At 46.1% G+C, this 23,636-nt stretch overlaps 2 pseudogenes across 2 annotated transcripts in view; one reads left to right on the top strand and one right to left on the bottom strand.

The window, feature by feature from the left end:
• Positions 1–261: 261 nt before the first annotated feature.
• LOC311125164 (histone acetyltransferase KAT2A-like) lies at positions 262–13,397 on the top strand (annotated as a pseudogene). Its single transcript has 22 exons — positions 262–265; positions 417–449; positions 5,272–5,462; positions 5,801–5,927; positions 6,548–6,693; positions 6,829–6,918; positions 7,019–7,200; positions 7,379–7,570; positions 7,694–7,800; positions 7,967–8,077; positions 8,276–8,412; positions 8,589–8,797; positions 8,910–9,036; positions 9,210–9,320; positions 9,402–9,506; positions 9,648–9,776; positions 9,930–10,115; positions 10,251–10,501; positions 10,626–10,937; positions 11,160–11,350; positions 11,469–11,559; positions 12,511–13,397. The product of its transcript is annotated as a histone acetyltransferase KAT2A-like (transcript).
• A 10,199-nt stretch (positions 13,398–23,596) lies between these two features.
• LOC311125166 (nucleoside diphosphate kinase A-like) overlaps positions 23,597–23,636 on the bottom strand; it is a 61,500-nt pseudogene continuing 61,460 nt past the window's right edge. The window contains exon 4 of the transcript XR_014615167.1: positions 23,597–23,632. The product of XR_014615167.1 is annotated as a nucleoside diphosphate kinase A-like (transcript). The remainder of the gene's footprint in view (positions 23,633–23,636) is intronic.

The following is a 23,636-nucleotide window of genomic DNA, read 5'->3' as shown; positions in this document are numbered from 1 at the left end:
GTCATCTCTTGTGATTTCAGATTTTATCAGTTTATTTTGCTTTTCTTTTTCTCTGTTCTTTTTTTACTTTTTCATATCGGGGAGGGATCGTCTGTTATGACATCAATGACTAGCACAACAGTACCTGCAGCTGTCACCACTGTGAGATGGGGGACATGGGGAGGGCAGGGGTAAACAAAGCAAAACAACATTGTAATTTTACCAATAAATAAGGGGGACGGTATCTCATTGTCTGCCTGTCTTCTCATTTGTTGTATGACAATGGGTATTCGAGTAGAAGATTTTTCACTTAGTTTTCACCTAACAGCTATGAGTATCTTTACCGACATGTTGGGCGTACCGTAGTTGTTTCCAGTCATACAGAAGCCTTTGTTCTCTAATTCTCGATCTTCTCTAATTCTCAATCTCATCAATAGATCCTCATCAGTCTAAGAAGCCAGCTGAGCTCAGTGAGATTATTTCTGCTGAAAAATCTCACACTATGGTCTGACTGAATTCCTCACATTCCTGCTCCACAGTCGTGGTCGTCGTCGTCCCGCCAGTGGATTTAGTTGGCCAAAACCCCTTTGCTCTCTCTCTGACATGACAGTAATGGCTGGGGCAGATTATACTTTACCAGACTAATTGTAAACAGCTGTTGCCCCAAAGCTGAAACCTTTCATTTCAAACGCAAAGGGATAAGTACACATTTTAAGTTATTTCGATTATTTATCCTACATGTTACACAAGAACCTCTCACAACAGTCCTCATTGAAGTTAGAAAGTTAGTGTGCTCTACTGACCTCTACTGGATAGTTAAAGTAGAATTTATACTCAATGGTGGTCAATAAATAGTGTAGCTAATTCAACACAGTGTAATTCTGTATTGTTCTATGTAAATGCATTTGTATGTTTTCATTGCAAACTTTGACAATTCCGGCTACTTTCAATACTTTAGGCAGACTGCAGGGGCCACTGAGACTACAGTACCCATACTGCCTTTCTTCAAATCCAGGGCGAGGGGAGAGGTGAGCGACCCAAAAAAGGGGTGGAGTGGAACCAATGATGTGTATACGTACCATTGAGTGGAACAGGCTGCAGTGAAGCGTGCGTTTTGATATGTCGGACCCGGCGGCACAGACATTTACATTTACATTTTAGTAATTTAGCAGACGCTCTTATCCAGAGCGACTTACAGGAGCAATTAGGGTTAAGTGCCTTGCTCAAGGGCACATTTACGTCATTTAGCAGACGCTCTTATCCAGAGCGACTTACAAATTGGTGCATTCACCCTATAGCCAGTGGGATAACCACTTTACAATTTTTTATTTTTTTTTATTTTTGGTGGGGGGGGGGGTAGAAGGATTACTTTTATCCTATCCCAGGTATTCCTTAAAGAGGTGGGGTTTCAAATGTCTCCGGAAGGTGGTGAGTGACTCCGCTGTCCTGGCGTCGTGAGGGAGCTTGTTCCACCATTGGGGTGCCAGAGCAGCGAACAGTTTTGACTGGGCTGAGCGGGAACTATGCTTCCGCAGAGGAAGGGGAGCCAGCAGGCCAGAGGTGGATGAACGCAATGCCCTCGTTTGGGTGTAGGGACTGATCAGAGCCTGAAGGTACGGAGGTGCCGTTCCCCTCACTGCTCCATAGGCAAGCACCATGGTCTTGTAACGGATGCGAGCTTCAACTGGAAGCCAGTGGAGTGTGCGGAGGAGGGGGGTGACGTGAGAGAACTTGGGAAGGTTGAACACCAGACAGGCTGCGGCATTCTGGATGAGTTGTAGGGGTTTAATGGCACAGGCAGGGAGCCCAGCCAACAGCGAGTTGCAGTAATCCAGACGGGAGATGACAAGTGCCTGGATTAGGACCTGTGCCGATTCCTGTGTAAGGCAGGGTCGTACTCTCCAAATGTTGTAGAGCATGAACCTGCAGGATCGGGTCACCGCCTTGATGTTAGCGGAGAACATCAGGTTGTTGTCCAGGGTCACGCCAAGGCTCTTCGCACTCTGGGAGGAGGACACAACGGAGTTGTCAACCGTGATGGCGAGATCATGGAACGGGCAGTCCTTCCCCGGGAGGAAGAGCAGCTCCGTCTTGCCAGGGTTCAGCTTGAGGTGGTGATCCGTCATCCATACTGATATGTCTGCCAGACATGCAGAGATGCGATTCGCCACCTGGTTATCAGAAGGGGGAAAGGAGAAGATTAGTTGTGTATCGTCAGCGTAGCAATGATAGGAGAGGCCATGTGAGGATATGACAGAGCCAAGTGACTTGGTGTATAGGGAGAAAAGGAGAGGGCCTAGAACTGAGCCCTGGGGGACACCAGTGGTGAGAGCACGTGGTGCGGAGACAGCTTCTCGCCACGCCACTTGGTAGGAGCGACCGGTCAGGTAGGACGCAATCCAGGAGTGAGCCGCGCCGGAGATGCCCAGCTCGGAGAGGGTGGAGAGGAGGATCTGATGGTTCACAGTATCAAAGGCAGCAGACAGGTCTAGAAGGACAAGAGCAGAGGAGAGAGAGTTAGCTTTAGCAGTGCGGAGAGCCTCCGTGACACAGAGAAGAGCAGTCTCAGTTGAATGACCAGTCCTGAAACCTGACTGGTTTGGATCAAGAAGGTCATTCTGAGAGAGATAGCAAGAGAGTTGGCTAAAGACGGCACGCTCAATAGTTTTGGAAAGAAAAGAAAGAAGGGATACTGGTCTGTAGTTGTTGACATCAGTGGGATCGAGTGTTGGTTTTTTGAGAAGGGGTGCAACTCTCGCTCTCTTGAAGACGGAAGGGACATAGCCAGCGGTCAAGGATGAGTTGATCAGCGAGGTGAGGTAGGGGAGAAGGTCACCGGAGATGGTCTGGAGAAGAGAGGAGGGGATGGGGTCAAGCGGGCAGGTTGTTGGGCGGCCTGCAGTCACTAGTCGCAAGATTTTATCTGGAGAGAGAGGGGAGAAAGAAGTCAAAGCATAGGTTAGGGCAGTGTGAGCAGGACCAGCAGTGTCATTAGACTTAACAAACAAGGATCGGATGTCGGGAGGAGAATGTGGCAAAGAGCTTCCTAGGGTTAGAGGCAGATGCTTGGAATTTAGAGTGGTAGAAAGTGGCCTTAGCAGCAGAAACAGATGAAGAAAATGTAGAGAGGAGGGAGTGAAAAGATGCCAGGTCGGCAGGGAGTTTACTTTTCTTCCATTTCCGCTCAGCTGCCCGGAGCTCTGTTCTGTGAGCTCGCAATGAGTCATCAAGCCACGGAGCTGGAGGGGAGGACCGAGCCGGCCGGGAGGATAGGGGACACAGGAAGTCAAAGGATGCAGAAAGGGAGGAGAGGAGGGTTGAGGAGGCAGAATCAGGAGATTGGAGGGAGAAGGATTGAGCAGAGGGAAGAGATGATAGGATGGAAGAGGAGAGAGTAGTGGGAGAGAGAGAGCGAAGGTTGCGGCGGCGCGTTACCATCTGTGTAGGGGCAGAGTGAGTAGTGTTGGAGGAGAGCGAGAGAGAAAAGGATACAAAGTAGTGGTCGGAGACATGGAGGGGATTTGCAGTGAGATTAGTAGAAGAGCAACATCTAGTAAAGATGAAGTCAAGCGTATTGCCTGCCTTGTGAGTAGGGGGGGACGGTGAGAGGGTGAGGTCAAAAGAGGAGAGGAGTGGAAAGAAGGAGACAGAGAGAAATGAGTCAAATGTAGACGTAGGGAGGTTGAAATCCCCCAAAACTGTGAAGGGTGAGCCATCCTCAGGAAAGGAACTTATCAAGGCGTCAAGCTCATTGATGAACTCTCCAAGGGAACCTGGAGGGCGATAGATGACAAGGATATTAAGCTTAAATGGGCTAGTGACTGTGACAGTGTGGAATTCAAATGAGGAGATAGACAGATGGGTTAGGGGAAAAATTGAGAATGACCACTTGGGAGAGATGAGGATTCCTGTGCCACCACCCCTCTGACCAGATGCTCTCGGGGTATGCGAGAACACATGGTCAGACGAGGAGAGAGCAGTAGGAGTAGCAGTGTTTTCAGTGGTAATCCATGTTTCCGTCAGCGCCAGGAAGTCGAGGGACTGGAGGGTAGCATAGGCTGGGATGAAGTCAGCCTTGTTGGCAGCAGAACGGCAGTTCCAGAGGCTGCCTGAGACCTGGAACTCCAGGTGTGTGGTGCGTGCAGGGACCACCAGGTTAGAGAGGCAGCAGCCACGCGGTGTGAGGCGTTTGTGTAGCCTGTGCGGAGAGGAGAGAACAGGGATAGGCAGAGGCATAGTTGACAGGCTGTAGCAGATGGCTACAATAATGCAGAGGAGATCGGAATGAAATGAACTAAACATCTGGCAAAGGAGAGAGCAAGGCCTCCCTCACCAAAAAAAATATAACTCTCCCAACTTCCACCTCAGAAACTATAATTGTTTCACTGAACCACCCGAATAAAACTCTCCCAACTTCCACTTTAGAAATTAGAATTGTTGTAAACTACAGCGGTTCAATGTTTCAAGGACTAGACTCAACTTACTTTATTCAGCTAGCTAACTATGACGCCATAGCTAACTAGCATGCTAGCATCCAATAACACACAGTTTAGCACCAATACTTGGTTACAACAAACTACCAATAGTGTGTTAACACACTAAACAGATAATTCGTGTCCGTGTCTAGTTCTTTCATAACGCAGCAATGATTAAACGTTGGCTAGCTAGTACAAAGATATTGTATTTAGCTACTACAGTACAGCTAGCTGGTAGTGTTGGCTAGCTAGCAATGGCTGCTGTGTTGACTTTGTTTGAAAAACGGCGTTGCTGCGAACGAATGTAGCTGGCTAAAGGATATTGTATTTAGTTGCTACCGTTGCTAATAGCTACTAGCCAGCTAGTCCAGGAGGTGAGTTAGCTAGCTAGCTTCGTGTTACACCCGGCACCGCCGAATACAAAAGTAACCTACAATAACTACATACAACAACTACCCACAACAGCCCACGATGCCTACCTATAATACCTAATAATATACAGCCCACGATGCCTACCTATAATACCTAACTACAATCTAAATACATAGTTTAAGCCTTACTCGACAAAGCCCAAGCTATGTATAAAGCCAAACTTACCCAACGCCAGCTATCTGGGTGGCAGACTGCAATCAGTAGCTGTAATTAAGTACAGCAGCTACCAACCACCTAACGTTAATGCCTCGGATAATGAGGTTAGAAAAACAGCTGAATGGTAGGTAGCTAGCTGGCTCAATTACAGGTACTCTTAAGCGTGAAATAACATTGGAAACAACTAACCACAGTTGCTAAAAGTTACCAGTAGCTACCCGCCATTCAGCTGTCTTGCAACCCCGGCTACATCAAGCTCAGTCTGGTGGGACTGCTGGGGCGGGATCTGGATCGGGGAACAGTGACCCAGTCAGACCAGGTCTTAGCCAACAACAGCGGGCGAGTCAGAAATAAGCCCAAGTCAGAGCTTTTCCACGGGCGAAAAAGCTCGAGAAACTCGGAGTCTTCTCCGCTTGCAAGGTAGCTAAATAGCTAACGTTAGCTATATGGCTAGGCTAGCTAGCATAGCCAAGTTCACCAAAACAATTACTAGCTAACTAGCCATTTCCCCTACTTGCACAACCGTCTAAACAAACAGAAACAAAACACCATTATCATTTGCATTTGGTTTCTAACATGCAATAATATCCTTCATAAATGTATATGGCGTACATGCGTAGCTAACGTTACTGTCAAGAATATAGTTAGCAACAGCAAGGCTAACCAACTTTGGTAGTAGCTAGCTAGGCAGCCAACTAGCATGAATCTGTTTTATTATGCTAGTGTGGGCTTCTGATTTATTTTCCTCTTATCTTTAGGCTAGTGACACATGCAAGTGCAATGGCTGGAAGAACCCACAACCGCCGACAGCCACCCGTAGTATGGACTTACAGCAACAAGCGGCCAGCCTGAGCGAGTCCTGCCGCAGCTGCGGGCATGCCCTGGGTAGGCTGCCTTATGACTCAACACTAGTTTGAAGGATAGATATGCTTCATGATCACACTGAACCTAATGTCATCAATACACATCATAGATATAGAATGTGTATGCTATTCATAATAGCAATTATGATCATATAAATTGCACAATGTAGGTTTCAGCCTCATCTCTTTATTGAGTGAGTAGTAAAGTAACAATCCTTAGCTATTCCCCCTTTAAAGGGGCAGTCAGCAGTTGCTACATCCATTTTTGTGCTTATAAATTAATGATATGTACCTATTGATTCTTGAAGACTATAACTTATAAATGCTTAATGAGCTTAGTTCAACTGTCCTACCCCATCAGAACCCAAAATATAAGCTTGTTTTACTCCAATGTTTGTAAACAATGTAAATGTAAAGAAACACTGTATAGCCTAAAAACATGGTTAAAACAATCATTTTAATATCATGGATGGTCAGTCCTTGCATACGTAGCTCTGTCTATGAATTTGAGAGTAGTTACTTTTCTCCAGCCCCATTCATAAACTTTTTACCGAAACAGTTGTGTGGAGTTCCTTTGTTATTGTTTCAACTGCTGATTGACACTTTAAGATGCTGATCTGTTATTGAACCCCTCCTGTGCAGCGGCCCATGTGTCCCACCTAGAGAACGTGTCAGAGGAGGAGATCAACAGGCTGCTGGGGATGGTGGTGGATGTGGAGAACCTCTTTATGTCTGTGCACAAGGAGGAGGACACTGACACCAAGCAGGTCTACTTCTACCTCTTCAAGGTATGACATCACTTCCCTCCATTCCAACCAGACAGACAAGTGTAAATGGCCATAACCTCCACTTTCCTGCCACTGGAGTCAATATCTGGCTTTGCACATCTTGACCCTCTCTCTCTTTTCATCTCTATCCCCCAGCTGCTGAGAAAATGCATCTTGCAGATGAGTCAGGCGATAGTGGAGGGATCATTGGGGAGTCCCCCCTTTCAGAAGCCCAACATAGAGCAGTTAGACAAGTCTCCTTCCTACCTGTTTGTCAAGCTGTTCTTTCCTTCTTGCCCAACAGTAAAATACTTTTTGTACAAGTTTGTTTTATTTTGTTTCTCAGGGAGTGTTGAACTTCGTTCAGTACAAATTCAGCCACCTGGCACCCAGAGAGAGGCAGACGATGTTTGAGCTCTCCAAGATGTTCCTCCTGTGCCTCAACTACTGGAAGCTGGAGACTCCCACACAGTTCCGCCAGCGGTCCCAGAAGGATGATGGCACAGCCTACAAAGTGGACTACACCAGGTGTGTGTGACATCTGTTGTGGAAAATGTTTGTTTTTGTATTGCATCTTGTTTTTTGTTGTTGTATTGCATCTTGTTTATTTTCTGTTCATGTAGAGGTCTCACTGCTGACTTCTCCTTTTGTTCCCATCAAAAGTGACTCACAACTACTGTAATCTAATCTGTGTCTTGTTTCCCAGGAGGCTGTGCTACTGCCATGTCCCCCAGAGTAACGACAGCCTGCCGCGCTATGAGACCACCCAGGTGTTTGGCCGCAGTCTGCTCAAGTCAATCTTCACCGTGACGCGCCGCCAGCTCCTGGAGAAGTTCAGAGTGGAGAAGGACAAGCTCCTACCAGAGAAACGCACACTAATCCTCACACACTTTCCCAAGTACGTGGTGTCACGTTGATACTTATTGTGTTTCTCCCTCGAGTTACAATCAAACCAAGATTCTGGAGTGAGTGAGATGGACGCTGTGAATCTGTGGATTGTAACAAAGTGTTTGTGTCCCAGGTTTCTGTCTATGCTAGAGGAGGAGATCTATGGGGAAAACTCTCCCATCTGGGAGGCTGACTTCACCATGCCTGCCTCAGAGGGGGGCCAGCTGGGTCACCAGTTAGGTAGGGGGTACCTGTTACAACTAAATAAGTGGTTCTCATAAGATCCATAAAGGCACTTATAGGTTGTACAACATGTAATGTGTGATGATATGATACTTTTCCCTCTCTCCATTTTCAATAATCCTGTCTGGTCTCGGTCATTGTCCTGTGTTTCTGATCCTGGCAGTGATCAGCCCTGCTGCAGTGTCGGGTTCGCCCTCCATCTCTAAGGGCATGAACAGTGGCTCTTCGCTAGGCAGTCTGGGGCTGGACTCTGGCGTGGCCGAGCCCATAACAGGTCAGTAACTCTGGCAGCCCCGCCAAGCTAACTTTTGCTTTGTACTGGGTGTGAAGTAATAGCTGACGTTTGTTTTTATGTCTTGCCTGTTGATGTGGGAGCTTGTATTTCCAATGCCTCCGTGTGATAGCCTCAGACACATAAACATCATATAAATTCATGGTGGTTATAGTAATGTTTTGTACTGTTTCCCCTCAGGAGAGAAGAGGAAGCTTCCAGAAGCTCTGACCCTGGAGGACGCCAAGAGGATCAGGGTGATGGGCGACATCCCCATGGAGTTGGTCAACGAGGTAATGATGACCATCACTGACCCGGCTACCATGTTGGGCCCAGAGGTAAGTGCTGCCCAAGACTGAGACGCGTCATTTAATGTCCATTCACCAGTGCAACATGAATATTTATGTTGACTGATATGTTTTATCAAGTCTAACATCTAAGTATGGAAACGGGATGTTTGTTAGAATGAATATAATAATGAACTATGTTGATAATCACTGTCACTCTCTGCTAGACGAGTCTGCTGTCTGCCAATGCTGCTCGTGATGAGACAGCCAGGCTGGAGGAGAGGCGGGGCATCATAGAGTTCCATGTCATAGGGAACTCTCTTTCCCAGAAGTCCAACAAGAAGATCCTGATGTGGCTGGTGGGCTTGCAGAACGTCTTCTCCCACCAGCTGCCTCGCATGCCCAAAGAGTACATCACACGCCTAGTGTTTGACCCGTACGTAGACAGTTTAACAGTTTCTCTCACCTGTTATGTCTTCAGTGAAGCTTCTTGAAATGAGCTTTTTTTGACCATTTCTCCCCACTCTCTTGGACTGTTCTCTGTCCAGGAAGCACAAGACGCTGGCCCTAATCAAGGATGGCCGTGTCATCGGGGGCATCTGTTTCAGGATGTTCCCAACCCAGGGCTTTACAGAGATCGTCTTTTGTGCCGTCACATCCAACGAGCAAGTCAAGGTATGGACACACCTCTCCTTTACATGCAACAGCACAAATAATGAAATAAATTAGCTGGGTAAGTTGGACTTAATGGCTTGTTATTGTACTCACGGTATCTGTCAGAGTTTGAATGTATGTGTTGGACCAAGAGGCCGACATTTTCCCCTGATTGTTTGCCATTGTGGTTTCAGGGCTACGGTACTCACCTGATGAACCACCTAAAGGAGTACCACATCAAGCACAGCATCCTGTACTTCCTCACCTACGCTGATGAGTACGCCATTGGCTACTTCAAGAAGCAGGTATGGTATAGGATGATAACATGTACCTCTCTCTCTACCTCACCTCTGACCTCTCCCCTCTGGCTTGTTTTGTCATCACAGGGATTTTCCAAAGACATCAAAGTGACGAAGAGTCGTTACCTTGGTTACATCAAGGACTACGAGGGGGCTACCCTCATGGAATGTGAGCTAGATCTAACACTTTATGTTTACCCAGACCCAGGAAAAGGTTTGACATCGTTGACAGAAGACCTCAGGTGAGTTCAATTCTGTTCTATAAACATATAGCCTTTGAACTTGAGAGCTGTATTGGTTTGAATTCAACAAACTCCTGTTGTTTTGTCTCAGGACCCATTTGGGGATCACCTGAAGTTCATGATGCAGTTTATCCATGACTTCATGGCCTTAGGGCCTTTTCTATCAGGGAGTTTGGCACGCAGGAGTATGAGGCAGACGTGGTGATTCTGGAGAAGAAGGGTAAATCATCCTCTTAATATGAAATAATACCACATTATAGAAGCAAAGCATAGGAATCATTTTCATGCACCAAATCACACAAGGAACCTTCCTCAGTCAATGCCATACTTTTGAATTCCTGGTGTAGGTGTGACGGTGTGTTTCCTGGTGTAGGTGTGATGGACAGGAACAGACTACTGGCCCAGTGTGCTCTCCACCTGCGTCAGTACAACGACGCCCTGCTCATCAACGACACAGTGCGCATGGTGGATGCCTTTAGGGTCCTAGAGGCCTACTATAGCACCAAGAGCTCCACTGCCATGGATGGAACTGACTTCTTCCTGCTTGGACTCTACCAGGGTGAGAACCTGCAATTCCCTTGGAACAATCTCTCCCACTTTCTCACATACTGTATGCGTGTGATTCTTGGGAATATTAAGAGTATAGGAAGTTCAACTTCTGAACATTGATAGTCAGTGTCCTGATCCTCAACAGAGAACGAGGTGGAGCTGAGGAAACTGGCAGGCGATGACCGGTTTGAAAACCCTAAGATGGGGAAGCTTCAGAGCACCCTGCTGGAGCAGTTTGACCAGGGTGAGCACTCCAGAGGCATCCTCTTCTCCAAGACCCGTAAAAGCACCCACTGCTTGTATGACTGGGTGTCCAAGAACCCAGCCCTGCAGCGTGCTGGTATCAGGGCAGCCATTCTGACCGGCGCTGGCAACGGCATCAATTACATGACCCAGGTAACCTGACATTAAACACAGTCAGAACTTTTGGAGGTATAGAAAGGTGGGTTGGAAAGTGCCAATGCCTGTGTCATACCAACAACTGACCTCTGTTTGTGTGTTTCTGTGGGTGCGCTTGTAGAATGAGCAGAAGGACACAATCAAAAACTTCCGCCAGGGCTCCCTCAACCTCCTGATCTCCACCAGCGTTGCCGAGGAGGGCCTGGACATCCCAGAATGCAACCTGGTGGTGCGCTATGGGCTGCTGACCAATGAGATCGCACAACAGCAGGCCAGTGGCCGGGCTCGGGCGAGTGACAGCGTTTACTCTGTGGTGGCCCAGGCAGGGGGGCGGGAGGTGCGTCGGGAACATCTCAATGAATGTCTGGAGGAATTGACTGGCAGGGCCATCAGCGAAGTGCAGAGGATGAAGCCCAGGGAGTTCCAAATGAAGGTGAGGCTATTCCTCATGGTGGTGAGGCTGGTATCTTTCTCTATGTACTACCCCTGCATGTATCTCATCTCTTTGGAAAAACCTACACTCACTCACTTTCCTTTTTTCCAGTATATGTCTTTTGAACCCGGCACCCAAATTATTTTTGAGTTGAGCATGCCAATTCCTCATTCTCTAATCTCTTTTTCACTAGATGTTTTCTCTCTCTGTCTCCACTATTAGATCACTGAGCTCCAGACAGAAGCGTTGTTGACCAGACAGTTGAAAGAACAGTTGAAGATCAAGAAGAAGGGTCGTTTCAGTGCTGCTAGCATTCAGCTCTCGTGTCGAGGCTGTTTTGTGCCCGTGGCCTTCGGCAATGACATTAAAGTAATTGAAAACGCACACCATGTCAACATCAACCCTGACTTTGAGTAAGTTGTGTTTCTCTAATGTCTGTCCTGATACTGTCACTGTCACATATTGGAAGTGTTTTTGCATCAGTGTGTTTGTGTGTGAGGAGTTAACCTGTGCATGTGTGTGTGTTTTCAGGAGGTACTATAAAACCAATGGGCAGACCCTTCTGAAGACTTTTGAGGACTGGGAGCCAGGCCGTGTGATCAGCTGTGCTGCCTGTGGCAGGGTGAGGTTGGCCTTTAATCTCTAGCTTTTTATTTTAGGCTGAGGCTGCGGATCCGTAGGCAGATATTTTGTCTAGTGGCGCGCTGTTGTGTTGTGTTGTGGCTGCATGAGAGAAAAAGGTCACCATTCTAAAACCTGAGGTGGTGTTTTTTGTCTTACAGTAACATTATTGTATTATGACTGTAAGTCGCTTTGGATAAAAGCGTCTGCTAAATGGCATATTATTATTATTATTATTATACTATGCTATTAAACTGAGTGTACAAAATATTATGAACACCAGCTCTTTCCATGACATAGACTGACCAGGTGAATCCAGGTGAAAGTTATGATCCCTTATTGATGTCACTTGTTAAATCCACTTCAATCAGTGTAGCGGAAAGGTAGGAGACAGGTTAAAGAAGGATTTTTAATCCTCGAGACAATTGAGACATGGATTGTGTATGTGTGCCATTCAGAGGTGAATGGGCAAGACAAAATATTTAAGTGATTTTGAACGGGGTATGGTAGTAGGTGCCAGGCACACTGGTAGAGACCATGCCCCGATGAATTGAGGCTGTTCTGAGGGCAAAAGGGGGTGTAACTCAATATTATGAAGGTGTTCCTTATGTTGTGTACGCTCAGTGTATATTCAGTTCTGTTATGTACAATACTATCATTATGTGATCTTGCAGAAATTGATTCAGCTTTGATCTCACTTTATTAAACGAGAACCATTCGCCAGAATAGCCTGTTCTCTAGGAGTAGAGCAGAGACTGTGCGTAAATACAGAATCCTGCACATGCACAGAAACTTCGGGACTTTTACACCCCGGGAAGAAAGGTCCAGTAGAATTTGTATCCGCAGCCTTTCCGTTTATCTTATGTTACTAGGACTATTCTATTGTCTTTTAACATGCTTATATATGGAAATCTACATCAGTATATTTGTTTATATATTTATATCTGAACAGCAATGGGGAATGGAAATGGTATATAAGGAGATTGCCCTGCTGCCCATTCTGGCCATCGAGAACTTTGCCATGGAGACTCCAGAGGGAAGAAAACTAGCCAAGAAGTGGAAGGACGTTGAGTTTACAGTGGAGGAGTTTAACTTCACCACGTACTGTAATAACAAGTTCCCTGGCATGTTCGATTGATACACTATTACACTGGAAGAAGGACTACAACTGGTGTTTTCATGGTTTTCACCTTTCTCTTCCTTTCTCTCTCTGTCTCTCAGTCTGTGTTGCTTAGTCTAGACTACTTTTATGCTCCTTATGCATGATCCTGAAGTGTGTCGTAGTCCTATGACGGGGGAGAGATGCTGTGCCTTGGGTATGGTTGGCCCGGTAAATCAGGTCTGGCCGCCACACTGCTGTAGGCGGTGTGACGGGGCAGTGTGCTAAAGCATGTTACACAATGGTCAGGGTTAGAATTAGCGCGACAGCTTTGTTTATGCCCAAGGTCCTCTCTCCCTCCCTCACCAGAGACGTGTGGGTTTCTTCTGCTGCATCGCAGCCAAGCACGCAAAAACATATGAACTTAGCAGCCCTGTTCTAAGATTAACTCAAATTATCAGTTTTTCTATTTTTAGCAAAGTACTATCAGCATCGTCCATATTTTGTCATGAATTTGATTGTGTGAATCTGTACTGTCTTTGTTTTAGCTTGAACCTGAAACGTATGCCCCCTCCTGATACTGCCTGAAACTTGCTGCTACTTGATCATGTATGAAAACATTCAAATTGGGATTTCAAAATATTTTTGCTATATTCATGTGTTCAGAACTGTGTGCCTTTCCTTGCCTAAAACAAATTAAATGTTCTACTGTAATTACTTTTTTTATTCTTGATAAATAATTTGACATTATTTGTCTGCACATGTCTATATTGAATGTTATAAATGAAAAATAAAATAATAGATAACTAATAGAAATAAATAATAGAAGTATATAGATTTCACCTTCATTCCTGTCTTCATAAACTCTTGCACAAGATGGCGCTCTTAGCCCTCCAATGTCTACTTCTATACCTGCAGTAGAGGGAACTTATGTTTTTAGATTCCTTCTTTCCCTAACCTGTGCCCTTTAGTTTAGTATGGGGGAAGATTGTGTATGTGGCCATGGTCATCAACAGGTGTCTGTGCTGTTGGCTGCTATAGGTTTCAAGGTATAGGGAGCATTTACAAGCATTTCGCTACACCCACAATAACATCTACTAAATATGTGTATGTGACCAATAATAATGATTTGAGTGTATGAATGATTACTGGCTGTTGTTTTTGGAGCCTGGCCCTGCTGAGATTCCATAACCCCGGGCTGTGTAAGAGTGAGGAAGAGTTAGATATTGCTCTCCTATCCATGGGATATTTCAGTAAAGGTGCATACATTGCTGCACTGTATGTTTATATCAGAAATGAGCAGATATGATCACTAACTGTAATTCAGTCTGCTTACCTGGTTCTCTGGTGGCTAATGAGAAGGTTAGACCTAGAAGGTTGGTCAATGGAACGTTTAAAGGTCAATCACGAAAGGCAATATTTATTTCCAGTGCAAAGCTTTCTTTGCTCCTCAACTCCATCCTTGAAAAAACTTGTTTGGGTTTAGCAACTTCTAAAGGCTAGATTTAGCCATCGACATAATGGCGCCGGAGGGGATGGCTGCCGTTTTACGGGCTCCTAACCAATTGTGATATTTAGTGTTTTTTTGCATTGTTTGTAACTTATTTTGTACATAATGTTGCTGCTACCATCTCTTATGACCGGAAAGAGCTTCTGGATATCAGAACAGCAATTACTCACCTCAAACTGGATGAAGATTTTTTCTTTAATGAGTCTGACGCAAAGAATTTACTGTTTCTCCCGGACCATGCCCAAATCCCTGTCATTCGCATGAAGAAAATACGGAGATATAGGGGGCGCAGATCCGGGTGCCTTGTGAGAATTTGTCGGCGAGTGGGTAACCCGCCTCTACCATCCGTTCTATTGGCCAGCGTGCAATCACTGGAGAATAAACAGGATGAGCTCTGTTCGAGACTATCCTACCAACGGGACATTAAAAACTGTAATATCTTATGTTTCACAGAGTCGTGGTTGAACGACGACATGGATAATATACAGTTGGCTGGGTTTTCCGTTGTCACGAACCGGCTCAAAGTTTGTAACAAAAGGGAGACAACGTGGAGACAAGGAATACCAAAATATATATTTATTAACTAAAGTAAACTAAGTACAATTAACAATGGTGTGTGTAATCAGTAGTGTAAGTGATTGTTATGCATGCATAAATGTAATAATGCAAGGTGTTGAAAGGTGCCAAAGCAAACAACCAAAAAGCCACAAAAATACCACAACAAAAATCAATAAAGGTGTCTGCATGGAGAGAGCCCAATGAATGACCTCAGCATCCTTTACACACAGGAAGCAACGTTTAAGAGGAAAGAAGAACACAAGACCAGGAGGGAACAGACAGGAAAGATAGAACATGACAAAACCAAACAATGGTCAGTCACCTAAACATTCAGGAGAGCGCATCAGCAATCACGTTATCAGTCCCCCGGATGTGCCGCACATCTAGATGAAAGGATTGTAAAAATAAACACCATCTCATTATCCTCTGATTAGGACACATCATGGACCTCAAAAAGGTGAGAGGGTTATGGTCGGTGTAGACCACAATAGGTATTACTCCCGACCCGACATACACTTCGAAGTGTTGCAGCGCCCATATGAGTGCTAGTGCTTCTTTTTCAATGACCGAATAGTTCAACTGATAATGGTTAAACTTTTTGGAAAAGAAACTAACAGGCCTCTCAACCCCAGACACATCTGCTTGCAGCAAAACTGCACCTGCACCTGCCCCCACATGACTAGCATCCACCTGCAAGGTAAATTACAAATCCACACGAGGAGCAGCCAGTACCGGAGTTGAGGTAAGCAACCTCTTTGCATCTTCGAAAGCCTGTTGACAACGAGAAGACCATACGTACACAGCCTTAGCTTTCAGCAAATCTATCAAGGGAGCGACCACAGTAGAGAAGTTCCTACAAAAACCATGATAATACCCAATCATTCCCAAGAAACGCATTAGTTCCTTTTTAGTAGTTGGTGGTGGAAAAGCATCAATAGCTACCACTTTAGCCCGAACAGGACTCACTTCACCCTGCCCAACCACCTTTCCAAGGTATGTAACAATCACCTTAGCAAACTCACATTTAGCCAAATTTATCGTGAGGCGACCCGCAGCCAGACATTGGAACAAGGCTTGAATACGGGACAGATGTTCCTCCCAAGTATCTGCATATATCACTACATCATCCAGATAAACAGCGCACCCGGCCAGACCAGAGACAACCCTGTTCATAAGTCGCTAAAAAGTGGCAGGCGCATTACGCAGTCCGAAACTCATAACCGAATACGAGTACAGACCAAAAGGTGTAATAAAGGCAGAGATTTCACGTGCCCTACTCGTCAGTGGCACCTGCCAATAGCCCTTTAACAGGTCAAATTTGCTCACAAACTTAGCTGCGCCGACTTGATCAACGCAGTCCTCCATCCGAGGAAGAGGAAATGAATCTGGCTTAGTGACATCGTTTACCTTATGGTAGTCCGTACAAAATCTGTTTGTTCCATCCGATTTACTGACCAAAATACAGGGAGGAGCACAACTGGAGAAAGAAGGCTCTGCTATTTTACTCTCCAGCATATACCCGACCTCAGCATCCAGACAACGCAGTTTCTCTGAAGAAACTCTATAGAACCGTTGACGAATGGGGTCAGCATCTCCAATGTCAATATCATGTTCTATTAAGTTTGTACGTGTAGGTGTATTAGAAAACAAACCTGGAAATCTCAGAATCAGACCAACCATCTCTTTCCGCACATCAACAGGTAGATGAGTAAGAAGGCTATCTAAAATACAGTGGGGAAAAAAAGTATTTAGTCAGCCACCAATTGTGAAAGTTCTCCCACTTAAAAGGATGAGAGAGGCCTGTAATTTTCATCATAGGTACACGTCAACTATAACAGAGAAATTGAGAGAAAAAAATTCCAGAAAATCACATTGTAGGATTTTTAATGAATTTATGGTGGAAAATAAGTATTTGGTCACCTACAAACAAGCAAGATATCTGGCTCTCACAGACCTGTAACTTCTTCTTTAAGATGCTCCTCTGTCCTCCACTCATTACCTGTATTAATGGCACCTGTTTGAACTTGTTATCAGTATAAAAGACACCTGTCCACAACCTCAAACAGTCACACTCCAAACTTCACTATGGCCAAGACCAAAGAGCTGTCAAAGGACACCAGAAACAAAATTGTAGACCTGCACCAGGCTGGGAAGACTGAATCTGCAATAGGTAAGCAGCTTGGTTTGAAGAAATCAACTGTGGGAGCAATTATTAGGAAATGGAAGACATACAAGACCACTGATAATCTCCCTCGATCTGGGGCTCCACGCAAGATCTCACCCCGTGGGGTCAAAATGATCACAAGAACGGTGAGCAAAAATCTCAGAACCACACGGGGGGACCTAGTGAATGACCTGCAGAGAGCTGGGACCAAAGTAACAAAGCCTACCATCAGTAACACACTACGCCGCCAGGGACTCAAATCCTGCAGTGCCAGACGTGTCCCCCTGCTTAAGCCAGTACATGTCCAGGCCCGTCTGAAGTTTGCTAGAGTGCATTTGGATGATCCAGAAGAGGATTGGGAGAATGTCATATGGTCAGATGAAACCAAAATAGAACTTTTTGGTAAAAACTCAACTCGTCGTGTTTGGAGGACAAAGAATGCTGAGTTGCATCCAAAGAACACCATACCTACTGTGAAGCATGGGGGTGGAAACATCATGCTTTGGGGCTGTTTTTCGGCAAAGGGACCAGGACGACTGATCCGTGTAAAGGAAAGAATGAATGGGGCCATGTATCGTGAGATTTTGAGTGAAAACCTCCTTCCATCAGCAAGGGCATTGAAGATGAAACGTGGCTGGGTCTTTCAGCATGACAATGATCCCAAACACACCGCCCGGGTAACGAAGGAGTGGCTTCGTAAGAAGCATTTCAAGGTCCTGGAGTGGCCTAGCCAGTCTCCAGATCTCAACCCCAGTAGAAAATCTTTGGAGGGAGTTGAAAGTCCGTGTTGCCCAGCGACAGCCCCAAATCATCACTGCTCTAGAGGAGATCTGCATGGAGGAATGGGCCAAAATACCAGCAACAGTGTGTGAAAACCTTGTGGAGACTTACAGAAAACGTTTGACCTGTGTCATTGCCAACAAAGGGTATATAACAAAGTATTGAGAAACTTTTGTTATTGACCAAATACTTATTTTCCACCATAATTTGTAAATAAATTCATTAAAAATCCTACAATGTGATGTTCTGGATTTATTTTCCTCATTTTGTCTGTCATAGTTGACGTGTACCTGTGATGAAAATTACAGGCCTCTCTCATCTTTTTAAGTGGGAGAACTTGCACAATTGGTGGCTGACTAAATATTTTTTCCCCCACTGTATACAGTGTCTCTGAATTTTTCAATCTACCCTGCAGTATGCAATCGTCGGGACCAGGAACATCTTCCTCCTCATGCACAGACCTAGCATGACCAGAACCCAGGGAAATAACAGTATCAGCCAAAAGAACAGTTTTAACATCCTCTGTAGACTCCCACTGTTCAGTCTCAGAGGAACGTGCATAATAGGGTTTGAACAAATTGACATGGCACAGTTGGTGTGCTTTCCTCCGTTCTGGAGTGGCAACTAGATCATTTTGCTCAGTGTACTGGCGCACCACTGTATATGGACCTTGAAACTTGGCTTGAAAAGGAGAACCAACAATTGGCAGCAGAGCCAGAACCTGATCACCTGGACTAAAGTGACAAGGCTCAGCTCGGTGATCAAATATGCTCTTCATCCTGTCCTGTGAAGATGATAGCTTCTCTTTAGCCATTTCACCAGCGGCATACAAGCGTCACCGAAAATCACACACATATGATAACAGGGACTGAGGAGGCTCGGGAGACTTCCAGTCATCCTGGAGAACAGATAAAAGCCCACGCACCCTATGTCCAAACACAAGGTCATTTGGACTAAAACCCGTGCTCTCCTGTGAAACCTCCCTAGCGGCTAACAGTAACCAAGGCAACCCCACCTCCCAATCCTTATCCATCTCAGTACCATAAGCTCTCAACAAAGACTTAAGTGTTTGATGGAAACGTTCCAGTGCTCCTTGACCTTGCGTGTGATAGGCGCTAGACAAATTGTGTTTAATATGGAGCTGTTGGAGAACCTGACCAAAGAGATTAAAGGTGAAATTAGATCCTTGATCACTTTGAATGACCTTAGGGATTCCAAACAGTGAGAGAAACTGAGTCAAAGCTTTTAACACAGACTTAGTCGTGACAGACCGGAGAGGATAGGCAGCAGGAAACCTAGTGGTCTGACATATCACAGTCAACAAATAATTACTACCCTTTTTAGAACGAGGCAAAGGACCAACAGTCAATAATCAGATACTCAAAAGGTTTACTGAGTACAGGAATAGGAAACAGTGGTACCGGCTTAATAGCTTGATTAGGTTTACCAGTTAATTGACAGGTGTGACAAGTTTTGATGAAATCAGAAACATCCTTCTTTAATCTAGGCCAAAATAAATGTTTTAATATGCGATTGTAGGTTTTCCTCACACCCATATGTCCAGCAACGTCGTTGTGAGAAGTTGTAAACACCAACTCACGAAGCTTAACTGGTACTACAACCTGACTAATCGCCTCCCCAAGAAAACAACTACCATGAGACATCCACTTTCTCATCAGGACCTCTTGGAGAAAATAGCCCTGTGCGACATCTCCCAACTGTTCCACAGGCACAATTTGGTCCCGCAACTCTTCTAATGTGGGGTCAGTCCGGGATACAGATAACGGGATAACAGGGAAAACAGTGACAGACTTCTTTGTGGTATTCTCGTTAGCCAGTTCAGTGACCATTTACATTTTACATTTTAGTCATTTAGCAGACGCTCTTATCCAGAGCGACTTACAGTTAGTGAATACATATATTTTTATACTGGCCCCCCGTGGGAATCGAACCCACAACCCTGGCGTTGCAAACGCCATGCTCTATCAACTGAGCTACAACCCTGCCGGCCATTCCCTCCCCTACCCTGGACGACGCTGGGCCAATTGTGCGCCGCCCATGAGTCTCCCGGTCGCGGCCTGCTGCGACAGAGCCTGGATTCGAACCAGGATCTCTAGTGGCACAGTTAGCACTGCGATGCAGTGCCTTAGACCACTGCGCCACTCAGGAGCTTGACCAGGTCATCATGGATCATAGAACGCGTCACTGCACACGCAGAGAACACCTCTGGGAAATTCTGCGCACTCTCATCAGGAATCCCTACAATTAACGGCTTAGTGGAAACACGATAGGCCACACACGCTCACCAGCCAAGTTATTCCCAAGGATCACGTCGATACCCTCAATAGGCAATGAAGGACGCACGTCCACAACAACCTCACCTTTCACCAGTCCACAATCCAACATCAGTTTATGCAATGGAACTGACAGAGTGTTCAAACCTATTCCCCTAATTAGAACACTATTGCCCGAATTAGTCTCCGCAGAGAAGGGTAACACAGATTCCAACACAAACGATTCAGAGGCACCTGTGTCTCTTAAGATCTTCACTGGCACTAGGTTCTTACTTCTTAACATAGACACAAAACCCTCCGTAATGAAAGGTAAATAGTCTGGATCAATATGGACTTTCACATGCCCCTGGGCATGAGACAATGTGTCAGGAGTGAACTGATGTGGAACAGGCGCAGCTAACGCTGTAGGCTTAGATTTAACATAAGCACCTGTACTGAACTTACCCCTAGACCTGAGAACCGGACATTCGTTTTTCCAATGACCTAAGTCTTGACAGTAGTGACACTCTTGACCAAAGTCAGTTTTCCCATGAGAATCGGGCTCAACCCTAGTTGAATGAAACTCTGCCCGTGAACCGAAGTATCTCGGTGAGCGAGGCACAAATCTCCGCAAACGCCCCCACTCACTCCGAATACGGGGTTCTGCAAAAACATTTTTGTGAGTCAAAACATATTCATCCGCCAAAACCGCAGCCTCAGCGACAGTCTTTATTTTTCGTTCGTTAACGTACGTCGCTATACGATCAGGGATTGTGTCCTTAAATTGCTCTAACATACTCCTGAGTGGCGCAGTGGTCTAAGGCACTGCATCGCAGTGCTAACTGTGCCACTAGAGATCCTGGTTCGAATCCAGGCTCTGTCGCCGCCGGCCGCGACCGGGAGACTCATGGGCGGCGCACAATTGGCCCAGCGTCGTCCAGGGTAGGGGAGGGAATGGCCGGCAGGGATGTAGCTCAGTTGATAGAGCATGGCGTTTGCAACGCCAGGGTTGTGGGTTTGATTCCCACGGGGGGCCAGTATAAAAAAAATATGTATTCACTAACTGTAAGTCGCTCTGGATAAGAGTGTCTGCTAAATGACTAAAATGTAAATGTAAAATTAGCAGATCACACAGCCCTTGGAAAGTAATAACTGCAGAGGCGGAACACCAGCGATTAAACTGTGAAGATAATTATTGCGCAAACTCAACATGAGTCTGCTGATCATCCCTTTTTAAAGTTCTAAATCGTTGGCGGTAAGCCTCAGGGACCAATTCGTAAATCTGTAACACAGCCGTTTTAACCTTATCATAACTGACACTGTCGGCTACACTAAGAGCTGAATATGCTTCCTGCGCTTTACCAGTCAGCACACACTGCAACATCAAAGTGCGGTCAGAATCAGGCCAACTCCTGGCGTCAGCAACACGCTCACACAACTAAAATAATGTCTCAGGGTCCTTTTCATTAAACTGAGGCAACAACCGTAAGTTCCCAACAATATCAAATGTGTCTGGGTCACGACCAAAAGAGGAACGACCCCTAGGTAACTCTGGATCACCTTCCCAGAGCAAACTCTCCCCTGAGAGCTTTCCTTCCCTAACCAACTCTAGTCGCTCTTGCTGCAGCTTGATTTTAGCACACTCCATATCCTGTTTAAATTCCAATTCCCTTTCATATTTTACGTGATCATGCCCTAGCTGTAACAGAAGCAGTTCTTTCTGCTGTTCAAAAAGAAGACTACTATGACTAACTGATGGAGCGGTCATTGTAACATATCGGGGAGACAACGAGTCCTCAGCAGAGGCTGCCCCAGTGGTAACTTCAAGAATACCACTCTCCATCAAATTGGCCTTCAATATTAACCTAATATAATTTTTTTGACGTTATCACTAATTTCAACCTTGTAGTGTTCAGCAACCTTCAACAGCTGTTCTTTAGTACATAATTCTAACAGTTCCTCTGATGGAAGCGAATGAACTCGTCTACATTAGACGCCATATTCAAGAGAGAAAATAAATATATATATATTATAATAATCTCGCTCAACCCCTCTGCTGAGCACACCAGACACAACACGAGAAATGACAATCACACCGAGCACCACAGCTTTCCCAAAACCTACAATAACTCAACCCTAGTCTTCGTGCGGATTCGCAGTGGGTAATTACACACTGTAGCCCGCTGGCAAGGAAATAAACCCCCCAGCACGCTGGTAGATTCCACCAAGCCACGGATGTGCCCCCGAGACAACTGCTCAGTCCACAAACACCACACAAAAATAACAAACATTTAACCATGCCCAACGTATTCCAAAACATAACGTCACTAAGCCTATCAGGAGAAAGGGCTATAGCTCCGGGTAGCAAATGTCACTACCCTATCCAAATCTCCCACTGCGGTAAACAGCCGATTGTACTCACCTCCTCAGACCAATGTCCCAACAGCGAGTAGAGCAAGAGTTTCCAGGCTGGGCAGGGCCTGGAAACTAACCAATGTACTCTCTCCAACGCAGTACACAACCCAAAAAACCAAAGGCAACCAATACCCCCCACCCTGGACGCGCAGCTCCAGCCGAGGACGAGGAGCCCGAATTAGGTTGGGGTCCAGTGTCTCCATTCCTCCAGAACGAGGACCACCACCAACAGCTCCCTGTCTCCAACTCCATAGTTCCTCTCTGCAGGGGTAAGCTTTTTAGAGAAAAAGGCACAGGGATACTTTTTCTCTGGCTTACCGTGCCGCTGGGAGAGGAACGCACCCACGCCCCCTCCTCCGATGCGTCCACCTCCAGGATGAAAGGACGAGATGGATCTGGGTGTTATAGGATGGGCGCTGTGGTGAACCTCTCCTTCAGCCTCTTGAAGGCAGTGTCAGCCTCAGGGTTCCAGGCCAGCTTCTGTGGCCCACCCTTAAGGAGAGAGGTGAGCGGGGCGGCTATGGAGCTGAAGGACCTGATGAAACGCCGGTAGAAATTAGCGAAGCCCAGGAAGCTCTGTAGGCCCTTGATGGTGGTGGGGACTGGCCATGACCTGACGGCGTCCGTCTTCACTCCTTCCATGAACACCCCCTGAGGACTGATCCGGTATCCCAGGAAGGAGTTGGTGGAATTCGCATTTCTCCCCCTTCACCAACAGGCTGTGTATCCGGAGGCGGAGTAGGACAGCTCGGACGTCCCTGACGTGCTCTTCGAACGTAGCCGAGTAGATCAGGATATTGACGATGTACACCACCACCTGTCTACTCAGCTTTTCTCGGAACACGTCATTAACAAAGGACTGGAACACAGAAGGTGCGTTGGCGAGGCCGTAGGACATGAAGCAGTATTCATAGTGGCCTGAGGTAGTGCTGAATGCCGTCTTCCACTCGTCTCCTTCCCGGATTCGGATCAGGTTGTAGGCACTCCTCAGGTCCAACTTGGTAAAGTAACGGGCCACTCGTAGCTGCTCAATGGCCGACGGAACCAGAGGGAGGGGGTACCTGTACTTGGTGGTGACTGCGTTCAGCCCCCTGTAGTCAATGCATGGTCTCAGTCTTCCGTCTTTTTTGGCCACGAAGAAGAAGCTGGCTGAATCAGGAGAAGTAGAGCGCCACATACTTCTCCATGGCCTCAGTCTCCGCCATGGAAAGGGGGTAAATGCGACTCTTTGGGGGGTGTTGTCCATCCAGCAGGTCAATGGCACAGTCCCAGGGCCTGT

Source organism: Coregonus lavaretus (assembly GCF_964263955.1).
Source record: "Coregonus lavaretus genome assembly, contig: HAP1_SCAFFOLD_1053, whole genome shotgun sequence".
Lineage (NCBI taxonomy): Eukaryota > Metazoa > Chordata > Actinopteri > Salmoniformes > Salmonidae > Coregonus > Coregonus lavaretus.
The sequence above is the reverse complement of the archived record's forward strand: the minus strand, read 5'-3'. Positions and strand labels throughout refer to the sequence as shown.